The following is a 15740-nucleotide window of genomic DNA, read 5'->3' as shown; positions in this document are numbered from 1 at the left end:
CCTGGATCCTCCAAGGAAGGAAACAAGAACAGCACTTATGACCAAACAGAAGCAACAACCTAGCCACCACCCCACACCCCCCAATCTCAGGGTGCAAAGAGCTCAGCTGTGTGTTTTGGTCTCAGCTTCTCCCTTCACATTCATTCCAAAACCTGCTTTGCATAACTGAAAGGCCAAGTAGGTATGTTGTCCCCCAAAAGGCAGTCTTCCACCAAGATGAAGTCTAGCTTAGTCTAGAAAATGCTGCCAAGCAGCCTTTTTTTTTTTTTGTAGTTAAATATACATAACAAAATTTACCATTCCAGGCAGCTTTTCTAAGATTTTATTTATTTATTTATTTATTTGTTTGTTTGTTTGTTTGTTTATTTGAGAGAGAGTGCAAGCAGGGGGAGCAGCAGGCAGAGGGAGAAGCAGGCTCCCCACTGAGCAAGGAGCCTGATGCGGGACTTAATCCCAGGACCCTAGGATCATGACCTGATCCAGCCAGGCGACCCTCCAGGCAGCTTTTTAAAATAGCTCTTTTCGGGGGGCGCCTGGGTGGCACAGCAGTTAAGCGTCTGCCTTCGGCTCAGGGCGTGATCCCGGCATTATGGGATTGAGCCCCACATCAGGCTCCTCTATGAGCCTGCTTCTTCCTCTCTTCTTCCTTCTTCTTCCCCCTGCTTGTGTTCCCTCTCTCGCTGGCTGTCTCTATCTCTGTCAAATAAATAAATAAAATCTTTTTAAAAAAAATAGCTCTTTTCTGGGTGCCTGGGTGGCTCAGTCAGTTGGGCAGCCAACTCTTGATTTCCACTCGGGTCTCCGTCTCAGGGTCGTGAGTTCAGTCCCTGAGTTGGGCTCCGCGCTGGGCATACAGCCTACTTAAAAATAAATTAATAAATAAAATAGCATTTTTCTTCTTCCCTGGGATGTTATGAATAAAATGGGCAAATGAAGTCTGAGAAGACTATGAATGACAGAGTGGGCAGGGGTTATCGTTTTGCCAGGCAAGGGGCCCCAAGTGCCCAGCAGGTGACCTGCACTTCCCCTGAGACCCCCTGAGTCACTGCCTGCCTGCCCAGTGGCCTCCCTGCTAAGAGTGGCCAGTAAGGAGGCTGCCAAGTTGGGTTGAAGCCCTTCTGCCAAGGCCCGAAATGCTACATTTTTATCCAAGGGTAGCCGCTGCAGGTCCTAGAGCGTGATCAGAGCCACGCTCTACTAAGATCCATCTAGTGTGAGGGTGAAGAATAGCCGGGAGGATGGGGGGTATAGGGGGGCACCTGGCTGGCCCAGTCGGTAGAGTGAGCGACTCTTGATCTCAGGGTCCTGAGTTCGAGCCCTACATTGGGTGTAGAGCTTACTTAAAAAAAAGAAAAGACTAGGGGGCGCCTGGGTGGCACAGCGGTTGGGTGTCTGCCTTCGGCTCAGGGCGTGATCCCGGCATCGTGGGATCGAGCCCCACATCAGGCTCTTCTGCTATGAGCCTGCTTCTTCCTCTCCCACTCCCCCTGCTTGTGTTCCCTCTCTCGCTGGCTGTCTCTCTCTCTCTGTCAAATAAATAAATAAAATCTTTAAAAAAAAAAAAGAAAAGACTAAGCAGGGGAAGAGTCCCAGGGTGGGGAGATGAGTCAGGAAATGGCAAAGGGGTGGTGGCTCCAGGCTCTGGCAGTATAGGGTAAGGAGATAGAACTGAAACCCTCCGATAATCCAGGACCCTCAAAGGACGATCCCCTCAGTGAAGGAGCAGATGAGGGAAACGAGGACACTTGCACATCTCAGCCTGAGTTGGAGTGCGAGGGTAGGTATGTCTGGGGGCATTTAGAATCCAAGCTGAAGTCTGGAGTTGGACCGCACACCACTCACAGCTCTTGAACCACAACTGAAGGGTGAGCATACCACGTGTCCTGGACCACAAGCCTGGTCCCAAGAAACTCCTGTTCAAGGCAGGCCTGTAGAGCCTGGAGGCTTGAATTCTCCTCAGAGGTGAAGGGATCCCTCGAGGGACTTCCAAGGAGCAGAAAGCTGGCTCGGTGCCTTCTGTCTGCATCCTTCCTCCCTATTTTCATGGTTTCCTGCCAGCACTGCCTCTGGGGCTGGGACTGCGCTCTGCACTCTCGGCAGGCCGAGAGGCAGAGCCAGGTGGAGAACCCTGGGCTCCTGACCTACATGACACAGCCTCGTGCAGAGCCCTGGACTCGGTTCTGGAAGAGATGCCACGGACAAGGCAATAGGTGTCACTGGAAGACAACACCAAACGAGGACTTTCAAGTCACAATGGAATACAAACTGGGTGCATGCAAACCGCAGGGCTACAGAGTAAACCAATGAAAGGGCTCAGTCAAGGACAGCTTCTCCGGAGAGACAGGGTGGGAGAGAAGAGTCCTGGGTCGGGCAGTAGGAGCCAGACTTTCGCTATTGGCTCTGCCTCCTCCTGGCTGTGTCCTTGGCAAGCGCCTGCTCCTCCCCAAGCCTCCGCCTTCCCATCTGAGGTCAACTCAGATGCTAAGATGCTATGTCCTGCTGGGGGAACAGAAGGGAGGAGAGAGTTCCAGAGAGAAAGCTCATGCTTAGGGCAGGGGGTAGCTGAGGAAGGGGATGGGAGCCCAGAAGCTGCTGAGGGCAGTGACAGGCCAGGGCAGGGTGAAGAGATTGGACGCGAGCCCCTGGTTCTCATCTACCTGAAACGCCACGTCGTCGGCACCCACTGAGTCCCTAGCTCTCTGCGACCCTGCCTGGCCCCAGCATGCTCCGGAAACTGCCTTCCTCGTGCTTGCCAGTGCCCCAGGCCCAAAGCCCTTTCTCAGTCCTCCTCCTCAGCCTTTCAGGAGCCGTGGATGCTAGGGCTCACTGTGTCAGCTGGCCGCGGTCCAGGCTTCCTTGCTCCACACGTCCCCTTATGGGTACCAGGTTATTCTTCCTGAAGGACAAATAGAAAATCTCATCTCTTTGCTTGAAAACCTACTTAGACCAGTGGGTCCTTTTGCCCACTGGTGTAAGTACAAACTCATCACCCAGGTATGCAAAGCTCTCCACCATACCTCAACCTGCCCTCCCAGCTTTACCCCTCCTTCCCTCCTTCCCACACTGCCCCCCCCCCATCCTTTCCTACCTCACTGCCTTTGACACGCAGTGATTCCCTCCCGGACTCTCCTTTCTCTGCAGGTCAAATTACCTTCTGTCATCCCTGTCCCTGCTCCTGCTTTCTGGAAAATCTGTCTTGAACATTCCCAAATGTAACCGTAACAGCTAAGCAGCTGAAACAAACAAGCAAAAAGCTCCCAGGGGTTCAAGTAAGTCCTCCCTGATTCCTGCCTGTTTTCTCAGCCTCATTCTCCAGTTTTTCTTTTCATTCTCTGAGCTACTTGATAACTTTCCAGTACATTCCTTCTCTGCTTAAGCTATTCAGGATTGGTTTCTGTTGCTTGCAATCCATAACCATGACTGATAGCCCCGTCTCCCTCCTGGACTGCTGTCGAGTGAGATGCTGTGTGCACGGGTGCTTGTGAAGAGGAAAGCCCCGCAGAATGGGGACTGATCATTCCACTCTGTATTCCCCATCCGTGGCCTCCCATCATCCAGCCGCCTCCGACAGAAGAGAACCAGAAAAACAACTCGCAATCACATTAGCCAAAGGGAATGAAGGGCCAGAAGAGCTAGCAATGGAGCCCAAAAATAGAACACTCATGTTACACTTGATAATTACCTCCCTGAATATGACTTTTGCAATTATATAATCCTAAACTTCTTTTTTTTTGCATTGTAAACAGATAGCGAATAATCTCCAAAACCACTTACTGATGATTCCTGACTCCATTAAGTTAAGTTTAAGTGCTTTGTTTAGATCCTCTGTGACTGAGCCACCAAGAGAGAGAAAGGGGCCATTTCCCCCCTGCAGTTCCTTCTCCAGGCCACGCAGCCTTCACTGTCCACTTAAGCTAGAGGAAATCACTCCCTTTTCTAAACTCTTCTGGCACAATTTTTTTTCCCAAGTATCATTTATATACAGAAAAGTGCACAGATCTTAAGTGTACCTTCGGTTGAATTTTTACATATTTTGCATATGCATATCCGCTACCCGGATGAAGACACAGACATTTCCAGAAGGTTCCCTCATGCTTCCTCCAAGACAGTACCCTAGTAGGAACCCCTCTTCTGACCTCCATCACCTTAGATTGTTTTGCCAGTTCTAGAACTTCATAAAAATTGAATCATGTAATATATACTCTTTTACTTCTAGCTTCTTTCATTCAATAAATTTTTGAGTCTTCTGGCTTTTTTTTTTAAATAAAATGTATCACTTGGCACATGAAATCCTCCTTACTTATAGACATGTTTTCTTTCCTCTACTAGACTTGGGAGCGGGATCCACGTCCGATGGCACCTGCTTCAGGAGCCTCCACAAATCAATGATAAAAAGTTCCCAAATGAATGCACCGGTGACAATCAGAACCGTGGACCCCATCTCTGCCCCCCTTACATCTCTGTCGTGACGCTATGCACATACATTGGGTATTTACCACGTGCCAGGCTCTGGGCTGAGTCTTCTATGCACAGTAACTTCAAATCAGTGCCCACCACAACCCTAGGTGCAGGTGTGACTCTGTCCCCATTTTCTACATTAGGAAACTGAGGCTCAGATGTTTCGTTACTTCTCCCTTGGCCAGCTGACTCTGAAGTGGCAGAGCCAAGACCCAGACCCTGGTGTTTCCGACCCAGTAGCCAAACTGCTAACCACAAACCCACACTGCCTTGTGGTTAGGAGAAAAGCTAACAAGAGTGGTCCCCTCCCATCAGCCCAGCAATGCACGGATTTTTATGGCCCTGTGCACAGGGAGGAGGGCTGAGGGTCAGAAACATTGAATGACCAGTTCATATAACTACCAAGTGGCCAAACCAGGAGACGAGAATCCCTCTCAAGATGAGGCCTGTGTTCTTTGACATCCATGAGCCACCTTTCTGTGGGACAAACTGACTGAGTGAAAGGGCTTTAGAGGCAAATCTCTGTGCAGGCTGGGTGTTTGCTTTCTTGACCCAGGGAGACGTCGCGACCAATAGTCTCCTTCAAAGCACAGCATTTGGAACATGGTGGACTTGACTGTACAAGGCTGAGTAGGGGGGCTATGTCCGTGCCAACATTTAAGATGTCATCCTCAAATATTTTGAAAAAGCAGATCCAAATGAAAAAGGCATGTGCTGGGGCACCTGGGTGGCTCAGTCAGTTAAGTGTCTGACTTCAGCTCAGGTCATGATCTCAGGGTCCAGGGATCAAGCCCCGTGATGTTGGGCTCCCCGGCTCATCAGGGAGTCTGCTTCTCCCTCTGCCCCCCCCCCCAAGCTTGTGCACTCTCTCTTTCTCTCTCAAATAATAAATAAAATCTTAAAACAAAACCAAAAAAAAGACATGTGCTTTTCTTCAAGCAGTGTGTACTGAGTTTGTGATAGGAGCCTAGCACAGTGCCAGGCACTGGTGAACGCAAACGCGGCAGGCCTGGTTCTCTGTCTTTTGGAGCCTCTGGTCCTTCAGGGAAAACAGACATGAGTAATGAAGGACAAGTTCAGAACCGTGGGAATCTACAACAGGGGTTCCTGACTGAGCCGGAGAGGTCCGGGAAAGCTTCAGAGAGGAGATGACATTTAATTTTGGCCTGAATGATGAATTGGAGCTAGAAGGTTAAGGGGAGTAAAGTGTGGACGTTGGAGAAGGGAGTTCAGGCAGAGGGAGCCACATGTGAGAAGAGCCTGAAGCAGGAAGAGAAAACACGGATGCTTTAAGAGGACAAAGCCATTCGCCTTGTTCACACCCAAGTACCTAAGACCACATCTCTCACAAATATTGGTTGCCTGAATGAATGAATGAATGCTTAAGTGAAGTTCGAACTGGTTGAAGTAGTGTGGAGAAAAGAGTGGCATGAGGTGGAGCCTGAAAGGTGGGCATCAGCCAGATCATACAGGGTCTTGAAGGTCATGGTTAAAGGTCTTGGATTTTATATAAGGGAAATGGGAGGGTATTCGAAGAATTTTGATATATAATGTGATCTCATTTGCATTTCTAAAAAGTCACCTTTCGGCTACTGAGGAGAGAATGGCCCCCAGGAGGGGCAGCCCAAGATAATGGCAGTGGGGGGGATGGAGAGCAATGGAAGGTCTCAGGAGGTACTGAGGGGGTGGGAGGATCAAGGCTTGAGGCGAGGATGACTCACACGGGCTTCTGGATGCAGGCATGGGCTGCATGATGCGGGCCGTGTGCCATGAGAGGGACCCGGAGCGGGAGCAGGTGGGGAAGATGAGGGGTTTTTATGCATGTCGACATTAAGATGCCTAAGAAACACCCAAGTGAAAAAGTCAAGTTGGCTGTTGGATGTGTGGGCAGATGCTCCGAGAGAGGGCTCCAGAGAGAACTCTGAGGACTGCTGACATCTAGATGGTAATTGAAACCTCGGGAAGAATGAGCTCATCCAGGGAGAGGATAAAGCAGAGGAGGCTAGGGCCCAGAACTCAACCTTTAATGGCTACAGAGAGGAGCCAGAGAAGCTGGCGGATGAAACCAAGAAGAGGAGCGAGGCAGGTGGCAGACAGGAGAGCACGGGTCACACAGGTAGGAGGGAGAGTGTCTGGAGAAAGCAGCAGTCCTCTGGATTAAGTAAAAATGAGGACGGAAATGTATCCAGCAGATTTAGCAACACGGAGGTGATGGATAATATCAGCTATAAAAATATAACTGATGATTACTGTTATCTCATCCGAAAGAAGGCGACTATGTTAGAGGGACAGGATGCCAGGGAGCCACAGGCTATTGTACCCCATCCCCCTTGGTGTCGGGATTTCTTAGAGCATCAGCAAGGACAGGTGATTCAGCAAAGAAACCACCCGAAGTTCCATGATTCATTCATTCAGCATGTTTATTGAGCCTCTACTATTTACCTGACACATAAATCTCAATCTGTTGACTATTTCTTGAGCCCCTACTGTATGCGTTGCATTAGTTAATCTCAGAAGCCTTTCATTCTTTAGCCAAAAATGTAAACTCTTGGGACCCCTGGCTGGTTCAGTCAGTAGAACATGTGACTCGGTTTCAGGCCGAGAGTTTGAGCGCCATGTTGGGAGAAGAGTTTACTTAAACAAACAAACAAAAAAACAGAAACAAAACGTAGGGGCGCCTGGGTGGCTCACTTGGCTCTGGTCATGATCCAAGGGTCCTGGGACCGAGTCCTGCATCGGGCTCCCTGCTCAGCAGGGAGTCTGCTTCTCCCTCTGACCCTCCCCCCTCTTATGCTCTCTCTCTCCCTCCCTCTCTCGAATAAATAAATAAAAATCTTCTAAAAAATAGAAATAAAAAAATAAACATTAAAAAAATGTAAACTCTCAGAGCAGAATTTTTTCTTTACCCTTTTATCTCCCAGCAAACTGCGAAAACCCAGCCTTCCTTGTCAATTCGCCATTCTCCCAATTTCCCATGAGTCTATCCCCTCCACTTAGAATGTCCTCCAACTGCATAAATCCTCCTCACTTTTTAAAAACTATGTTATGTATTTATTTTGAGAGAGTGCACGCGAGTGGGGTGAGGGATGAGGGGCAGAGGGAGGGGCGGAGGCAGAGAATCTCCAGCAGACTCTGCACTGAGCACAGACACAGGGCTCGATCATAGGACCCTGAGATCATGGCCTGAGCTGAAAGCAGGAATGGGACACTTAACTGACTGAGCCATTCGGGTGCCCCAATACTCCTCACTTTCAAGGCCCAGTTCAGATGTCACTTCCTCAAATGCCTCAAACCAATTTAAAACGTCCATCTCAAGGCTCCTGAGGGTCAGACTATGTCTTCCTATGTAGTGTTGATTTCTGTGTGGGGCTTCAGGCTCCTTGTTCCAGCTGTGCCTCTTCTTATAGTCCCTGGTGCCTACCGGAGCTCTTAGTAAATTTGTCAAAACTCAGCTACCCTTCCCTTGGTCAAAACACGGCTGCATGTTTCACACAGAAAGGCTCAGGCTAGGGCCCCTGGTGGCTCAGTCAGTTAAGCGTCCAGCTCTTGGTTTTGACTAGGGTGGCGATCTCTGGGTCCTGAGATAGAGCTTCATGTCAGGCTCTGCACTAAGGGTGGAGCCTGCTTGGGATTCTCTCTCTCCTTCTCCCTCTGCCCCTCCCTGCTCGTGCTCTCTCTCTCTCTCAAATAAATTTAAAAATTTTAAAAAGAGAGAGAGAGAAAGAAAGAAAGGAGGGAGGGAAGAAGGGGGGAGGGAAAGGAAGGAAGGGAAGGAGGAAGGGAAAGGAGGGAAGGGAGGGAGGGAGGGAGGGAAAGGAAGAGAGGGAGAAAGGAAGGGAGGGAGGGAGGAAGGGAGGGAGGGAAGAAGGAAGGGAGAGAGGGAGGGAGGGAAGAAAGAAAAAGGAAGGAAGGAAGAGAGAGAGAGGAAGGAAGGGAGGGAGTGAGGGAGGGAAAGGAAGGGAGGGAGGGAGGGAGGATGGGAGGAAGGAAGAAGGGAGGGAGGGAAGGAAGGAAGGGAGAGAGGAGAAAGGAATGAAGGAAGGAGGGAAGGAAGGGAGGGAGAGAGGGAGAGAGGGAAGAAAGAAAAAGGAAGGAAAGAAGAGAGAGAGGAAGGAAGGGAGGGAAGAGGGAAGGAAGGAAGGGAGAGAGGAGAAAGGAAGGAAGGAAGGAGGGAAGGAAGGGAGGGAGAGAGGGAAGGAGGGAAGAAAGAAGAAGGAAGGAAGAGAAAGAGAGGAAGGAAGGGAGGGAGGGAGGAGGGAAGGAAAGGCTTAGGAGGAGCTTGATTAAAAAAAACGCTCCTTTAGTGCCACCTGCTGGCTACGTGACGTATGAGTGCTTCTGATTCCAGGCTTTCTCTCCTTGTTCTCGAAGTCCTCTCATTAAACTTGTATTCTTTCATTCATTCATTCTTTTGTTCATTCTATGCCAGGCTCTGAGTATACTGGCGAGCAAGACAAAGTCAGTTCCTGAGCTCAGGGAGTTGAGAATCCAGTGCAGAAGACAGTCTCATAACTGGAGTGTGCTAGGAGCTGTGATCCTGAAAGTGTTGAGGTGGCAGGAAACGGCCTATTCGCCTGTCCCTGAGGCTGCCAACCCCAGAGGCCATGACTGGGGCGTGCTCTGAGCAGGACATTGCCCTCTTGCGGCTACCCGGGCTCTCCCTTGGAAGCACATCTGTGCCAGGCCGGTCCTCCACATCCCACCCTCCACACACTCCTGGTCACTTTTTTTTTTTAAGCTTATTGATCACAATGAAGAAGCACAGTACACCCACCACAGAACAAACCAGTGTCTCTCTCGGTGCCTCTGAATGGCTGGGTCCTGGAGTCCATGTCACAAATTCTCGAAGCCCTAAGATTGGAACCACAACGTTAGAGCTGGGAGAGACCTTCATTCATTCATTCATTCATTCATCTGTAAATACTTACTGAGGACTAGCAGGTGCCAGGCATGGCTTTAAGTGCCGAGGACAAAATAGTGAACACGAAAGGTCATGTTATACACTCTCATGACCTTTATATTCTCCTCAGGGAGAGAGGAAACAGAGCAAGGACACAACTTTTAAATATTTACTTATTTTTAATAGGTAGTACTTTGCTTGATTCAAAATACAAAAAGATGCAGTGAAGAGCCCCCCACTCCTTCCCTAGCCTACCTAGTCCCCTCCATAGGGGCAAGCAATGTCACCAGTTTCTTTTGCACCCATCAGAGACAACAGATGCAAGTATCTTCTCCCCCTGCCCTTATTACACAGACGGTGGTGTTCTACACGCTCTGCACTGCTTGGGTTTTTTTCACTTAACAATTTATCTTAAGACATCATTCTATATCAATACATAGGTTTCTATCTTTTTTACATCGGGATGGCATCCCACTGTGCGAGTATGGCATTACTGAAAATAATGTTACATTGTGATGAATGTTAAGATGCAAACAGAAAATAAGTAGCGAGCTGAATTTTAAAGTAACAGGGGAGATCCGGCTTTAGACAAGATGGTCAGGAACGGAAGTTCCCACTTAGGAAATGACATTGCAGCTGAATATTAAGAGGGAATCCACCAGGGGAACATGAGGGAGGAGGAAGAATGTGCACCCAAAACAGAAGACCGTTAAGGCAGGAGTGAGCTTGGTTATTGGAGTGGCTGGAAACCACGGTTTCCAGAGGAAGCGCAGAGGAAGCGCAGACCGGGGAGGGGGGCGCTCAAAGCCAGAGTAAGGAGCAGGGGCGGGGGGTGGGGGGGTTCCAAGTGCAACAGGAAGCCAGTGGAGCTCAAGAGAGAAATGGGCATTTATATTTGTGAAAACGCTTCACGTGGGCAGCGATGTGAAAGGTGGATTCGAGGGCAAGAGCGAACGTTGATCAGTAAGGAGGTGAGGGGGTAGCCCGGGCAGGGGAGAGCAAGAGCGTGGAGAGGGCGGTGGCCGGACTGGCCTGAGAAACACCGACAGCACTGGGCTTATCTTGGCGTAGCGTTCCTGGGATGCGAGGTGGGTGGGAGAGCCTCCTAAGTCGCTGGGCCCAGCTCCTTCCTTTCCCAAGCTGACCAAGCCTAATGTCTGGCTCGCCACACATCACAGAGCTCCTTCGTGACAGGTCCAGGCCGAGATTCCAAGGTTTCTGGCTCCCGGGTCAATGCTCTATCACTCTAGGAAAGCAGGAGTTGGAATTTAAGAATAGAAATTGTATCTTTAAAATTCTGTTAACCAGAAATTACTGATACATTCAATTTTTAAAACTGCCTGACAATTTTTTATTAGCTTGCCTTCTTTTCCTTCTTTCCTTCCTTCCTTCCTTCCTTCCTTCCTTCCTTCCTTCCTTCCTTCCTCCCTATTAGCTTTCTTGACTCCCCACCTCAGAATGGCAAAAAGACAGATCTGGGGTGGGTGTAATTTCAGGCCCACCGCTGCTTACTGTAAGCCTGGAGCAAGGGAGACAGGCAGTGTGGGAGACAGGGGTAGCAAATGTAAAAAGAGTAGTCAGGAGAGACCTCACTGATAAGACAACCCTGCTGAAAAACCTGAAGGAGGTAAGGAGTGAGTGGGCCTTGCAGATGTATGACGAAAGGTGTTCCAGGTGGAAGACACGGCTGGGCAAAGCCCCTCTGACAGGAACCTAGCATGTTTAAAGGGTCTTGGCCAAGGTGGGTGGAACAGATGAGAAGAGTGCAGATGTAAGCCCGGAGAACAGCGAGATGAATGTGGGAATGGAGGTCAGATGGCATAGGCTTTGTGAGCCACGGAAGGCTCTGGCCTTTACTCTGAGCGACATGGGAGCCACGAGAGGGTGTAAGCTGAGAAGTGGGATGATCTGGTGTACATGCTCACAGGAGTTCTGTGCTGCTGTGTGGAAGACTGTGGAAAGCAAAAGTGGAAGTGAGACCCACTTCAAAACTGCGGCAATCAAGGTGAGAGAGGATAGCGACTTGATCTGTAGATGTGGCAAGAAGTGGTCAACCAATAAGACTTGCTGACAAATATGACATAGGATGTGAGAAAGGGAGTCAAACATTACTCCCAGGATTCGGTCTGAGAAATGGAAGAGACAAATTTGTTACTAAAGGAGATGAGGCAGATGAGGAAGGAAGGGGTTTGGGTTTGGAAGTGTTGGGTTTGAACTGCTGGTGAGACATCCAGTGGAGAGGCTGAGCTGGCGATGGAATATACCAGAGTTCAGGAGACACATTTGAACTGGTTCTAGTTGGGAGTTGTGGGCACATGGATGATGTTGAGGGCCACCGGACTGGATGAAATCGAGTGAGTGCAGAGGGTCAAGGACTGAGCCCTGGGTTGCTCTGGTATGGAAAGGAAAAAAGCAGAAGAGGAACCAGTCAAGGAGACTAAGTAGGAGCACCCAGTGAAACAGGAGGAAAATCAGAGGAGGTACGCTGTGCTAGAATCCAAGTGAAGAAAGTGTATCAAGGAGGAAACAAGGCCACGTGCTGTTTATAGGTCGTGAGGCCATGAGAACGGAAATTTAACAACGTGAGGTCACTCATGACCTTGACAAGAACAGCTCACTGGGATGAAGAGGATGAAAGCCTGATGGGTGTGGATTAGAGAGAATGGAAACGGAAATGGAGCCAGTGAGTGACACCTCCTCTTTGGGGTTTTACTGCAAAGAATAGAGAAATGGACGGTAACCGGCGGAAGAAACAGGAGAAACAGCAGCATGTTTGTATGCTGACAGGAATGATCCGATAGAGAGGTAAAACTGGGATATGAAAGAGGGGAGATTTGATGGCGCCATGTTGTTGATGAGAGACAAAGGTCCGGTGCACAGCTGGGGGGATTTTCTAGACAGAAACATGGGTAGCCAAGGGCACTGGTTCTCAAACTAGAAGGTTCATCAGAATCGCCTGGAGCACGGATTAAAGCACAGCTTGCTGGGCCCCACCCCCTGAACTTGGGATTCAGTAGGTCTGAGGTGGGGCCCAATCATTAGCCTTTTTGACAAGCTCCCGATGGTGCTGATGCTGCTGGCCCCGAGACCAGGCTTCAAGGAACACGATCTACAATGATGTGTGAGTAGATATAGGGGGTCTGTGATGTTTCATTCTGATTGCTTCATCTTCCTCAGTCAAGTAGGAAGTAAAGTCTTAACTGAGAGTAAATGTGGGATCTGAGGTGCTGGAGGTCTCAGGAAAAGGAGAAGGTATGAAATGATTAATCTCATGAGTAGGAAAGTGAACAGAGGGGAAAATATTCATGATTCCCCTCCTGAGACTGAAGATCATGAATTTAAACTAGGACCCTTGGGGCACCTGGGTGGCTCAGTCGGTTGAGCGGCTGCCTTCGGCTCAGGTCATGATCCCAGGGTCCTGGGATGGAGCCCCACATCACGCTCCCTGCTCCACTTGGGGCCTGCTTCTCCCACTCCCTCCCTAGTTGCATGTTTCTCTCCAACCACTTTGAATGGCACAGGTAGTGAAGAGTTGTATGTACCCCGGATTGTGGTTTGTCAGTTAAAATCGATGAAGTGAGAGAAAGGGGCAAGGGAGTTGATGGTGAGTACAAGGTGGGAGGGGGGGGCCTGGGTGGCTCAGTCATTAAGCGTCTGCCTTCGGCTCAGGGCACGATCCCGGCGTTATGGGATCGAGCCCCACATCAGGCTCCTCTGCTGGGAGCCTGCTTCTTCCTCTCCCACTCCCCCTGCTTGTGTTCCCTCTCTGGCTGGCTGTCTCTCTCTCTCTCTCTCAAATAAATAAATAAAATCTTAAAAAAAAAAAACAAGGTAGGAGGGGGATTACGGTCAACTGTGGAATGGGAGGCATGGTGAGATAAAATGCAAAGTGAATACATTTTCTCAAAAGTGGGTGCTTTCTTCTCCAAGTCTTACCCAATTTGTTTTTCCCTCTCACTTCTCTGGACTTCTGCTGGCATGCTCTTCCAGCCTCAGACGCTTATCTTGTGTTACTTTCTCTAAAGCACTCATCACCTGACAAATTTGTCTCTCCACCAGAATTAAAGTCCCATTGAAGGCAGGAGATTTTCGTTTTTTGCTGCCCCCCCCCCCCCCAAGTGCCTAGAACTCTGCCTGGCATATACCAGCCCTCCCCACGCTATCCTCCCTATTCAGCCCTGGCTGGCTTACTCTTCACCCACCTGATCAGATCATGCCACAGACTTCCCTTGATTTGGAACACCATTTGTCTAAAAATGGGAGTGCCTAAGTCTTCAAGTTGAAAGGCTTTGGGGAAGAAGAAATCTGGAAACGTTTGGATTCCAGAGGAACAAGTTTAGGACAGGCTTCTGCCAAGTTGCTTTTGATGACAGAGATGTAGGCCCTTGGGGTGCTGCTCACCCAAGGATGCCAGAAGGCCATTCATATTAGATTGTCATAGAAGACCTGTGTCCTCCTTTAGCAGACCAAAACGGAAAATTCATGGAGCTGTGATGGGGGGTGGGAACAAAGGACACTGCAGATGGTCTGGTAGTATTCCATTTTTGTAAAATAATTTAAAATTATGAGGATTCTATATATTTAGGAATACACACATGCTACATATATAGAGTTTTTATATGTCATAAAGCAAGATTTTTTTTAAAGTTTAGAAGGGTAAAGAGCAAAGCGCTATACCAAGATACACACGTCTTTATGCTATATATGTAACTATCTGAACCGGTTTATTTTCTTTCATCAGAAAAGCACTAGTAGTTAAAATGAATTTAAATCCCTGCAAAAATCATACAACTAGCTAGCTTCCTCTTTCCAACGAGGAAATGTGTGCGGAGCAGTTCCCGGACTTGCCAAACATCCCAGAGCACAGTGCCTCGGGGTGAGAGGTGCCAGCGGCGAAGCAAGATGAAGAAGAGGCAAGGGGCTCATGGGGTTTCCACCGAGTAAGAAAAAAGAAAGAAGGGAAATCCAATACAGAAAGGGCAATCTTCTGAGTAGATGCCCCTCTTCTCCTCTTGGAGCACCCTGTATCTCCCACAACTCCAAACAGTATTACAGTGTAATCCTAAAAGTGAATTCTGAGAGGACAAGAATCTTAACTCATTTACCTTTCCCAGTGCGTAACAATTGCACCCCACAGGGGCTCACAAAATACAGGCTGAATAGATGGGAAAACAAGAGTACACGCAGAGGAAAAACTGGACAAAGCAGCAAAATTGATAGTTTCTTCAAGGAGGTTCCCCTTAAAGAGCAATTCTTTGGGGGGGGGGGCAATTCTTAACTTTTTTTTCTTTTTTGAGCAAGGGAACGGAGCTTATGGCCAGCAGGTGGGTCCAGAGTACTAGCTTTCCAACCTTTAAAAGGTAAAATTAAACAATAAACCATGCGTGACATTCAAGTCATCTTTGCGCTGTAAACAGGGTAGCGCGAAATCCCATTTCCCCGTCCCTCAGGCTACCTAGCTCACCCGTGAAGGTAAGTTTAGCTCAGGGGGACAGACCTTACCTTTAACCCAGTTTCTCGCGGTAAAATAGCCCTTTGGTCAGGGCAGGGGAAGAGCGTACAAAAACGAGGGTATGCAGAGCGGCCCCTCCGGCTGCAGCGGGCTAGAGCGAGCCGGGTCGCGGGAACAAGGAGAATCAGGTTAGCAGGACCTAGGTCGGCCCTCCGGCGGGCTCCAAAGCCCAGGCCAACCACGCAGAGGCGGGCGCTGCGCACGCGCCGAACAGTGTCCTAACCCAGCGGCCGGGCCGGGTGGGGCGGGGCAGAGCCGGAGGTCCGGTCCTAAGCTCCCGCGTAGGTGGGGCTGCAGAGCCAGTCCCGGAAACCTGGAAGCAGAGCCATGCAGGTTTGTGATTCTCCAATCCACTTAATCTCGCTGTGGATATCTGACCCCACAACTACGTCAGGTTTCCACCTGCAAGCCCAGCAGATGTAATAAATATTACAGTTCTAAAGGGCTTCTCAAAGGTAAGGAGCGTCACCGGCTGCCCAGAAACCACTAGCAGTAAGTGACACACAGTAGTAACGTGGCATTACTTCCTGGGGCGAGAAGGGGGCAGGGGGATCAATTGTAAACAAACCAAAGGTTAAAAAAAAAAAAAAATACAGACACTATTATTCTTCATCAGAAGGGTCCTACATTCATGACACAAACCACACTTCAAATACACATCTTTGACTTATGGGGCTGGGTCCTGATAAACCCATTGGTAAGCTGAAAATATCCTTAAGTTGAAAATGCATTTAATACAAATAACTTGGGGCATCTGGCTGGCTCAGGCTGTACAGCATGCAACTCTCGATCATGGGGTTGAGTTCAAGCCCTACCTTGGGGGTAGCAATAGCTTAAAAAAAAATTTTTTTTAAATATATATATACACAT

The 15740-nt window shown here is 49.1% G+C and overlaps 1 long non-coding RNA gene across 1 annotated transcript; it reads right to left on the bottom strand.

The window, feature by feature from the left end:
- Positions 1–256: 256 nt before the first annotated feature.
- LOC130542299 (uncharacterized) lies at positions 257–15065 on the bottom strand. The gene is made up of 3 exons (XR_008956754.1): positions 14861–15065; positions 9233–10604; positions 257–2896 (listed from the first exon to the last, which is right to left on the bottom strand). It is a non-coding gene; the product is annotated as an uncharacterized LOC130542299 (long non-coding RNA).
- Positions 15066–15740: the final 675 nt, after the last annotated feature.

Source organism: Ursus arctos, unplaced genomic scaffold (genome assembly GCF_023065955.2).
Source record: "Ursus arctos isolate Adak ecotype North America unplaced genomic scaffold, UrsArc2.0 scaffold_32, whole genome shotgun sequence".
NCBI classification, from domain to species: domain Eukaryota; kingdom Metazoa; phylum Chordata; class Mammalia; order Carnivora; family Ursidae; genus Ursus; species Ursus arctos.
Note: the sequence above shows the minus strand (reverse complement) of the source record. Positions and strands in the feature narration are given on the sequence as shown.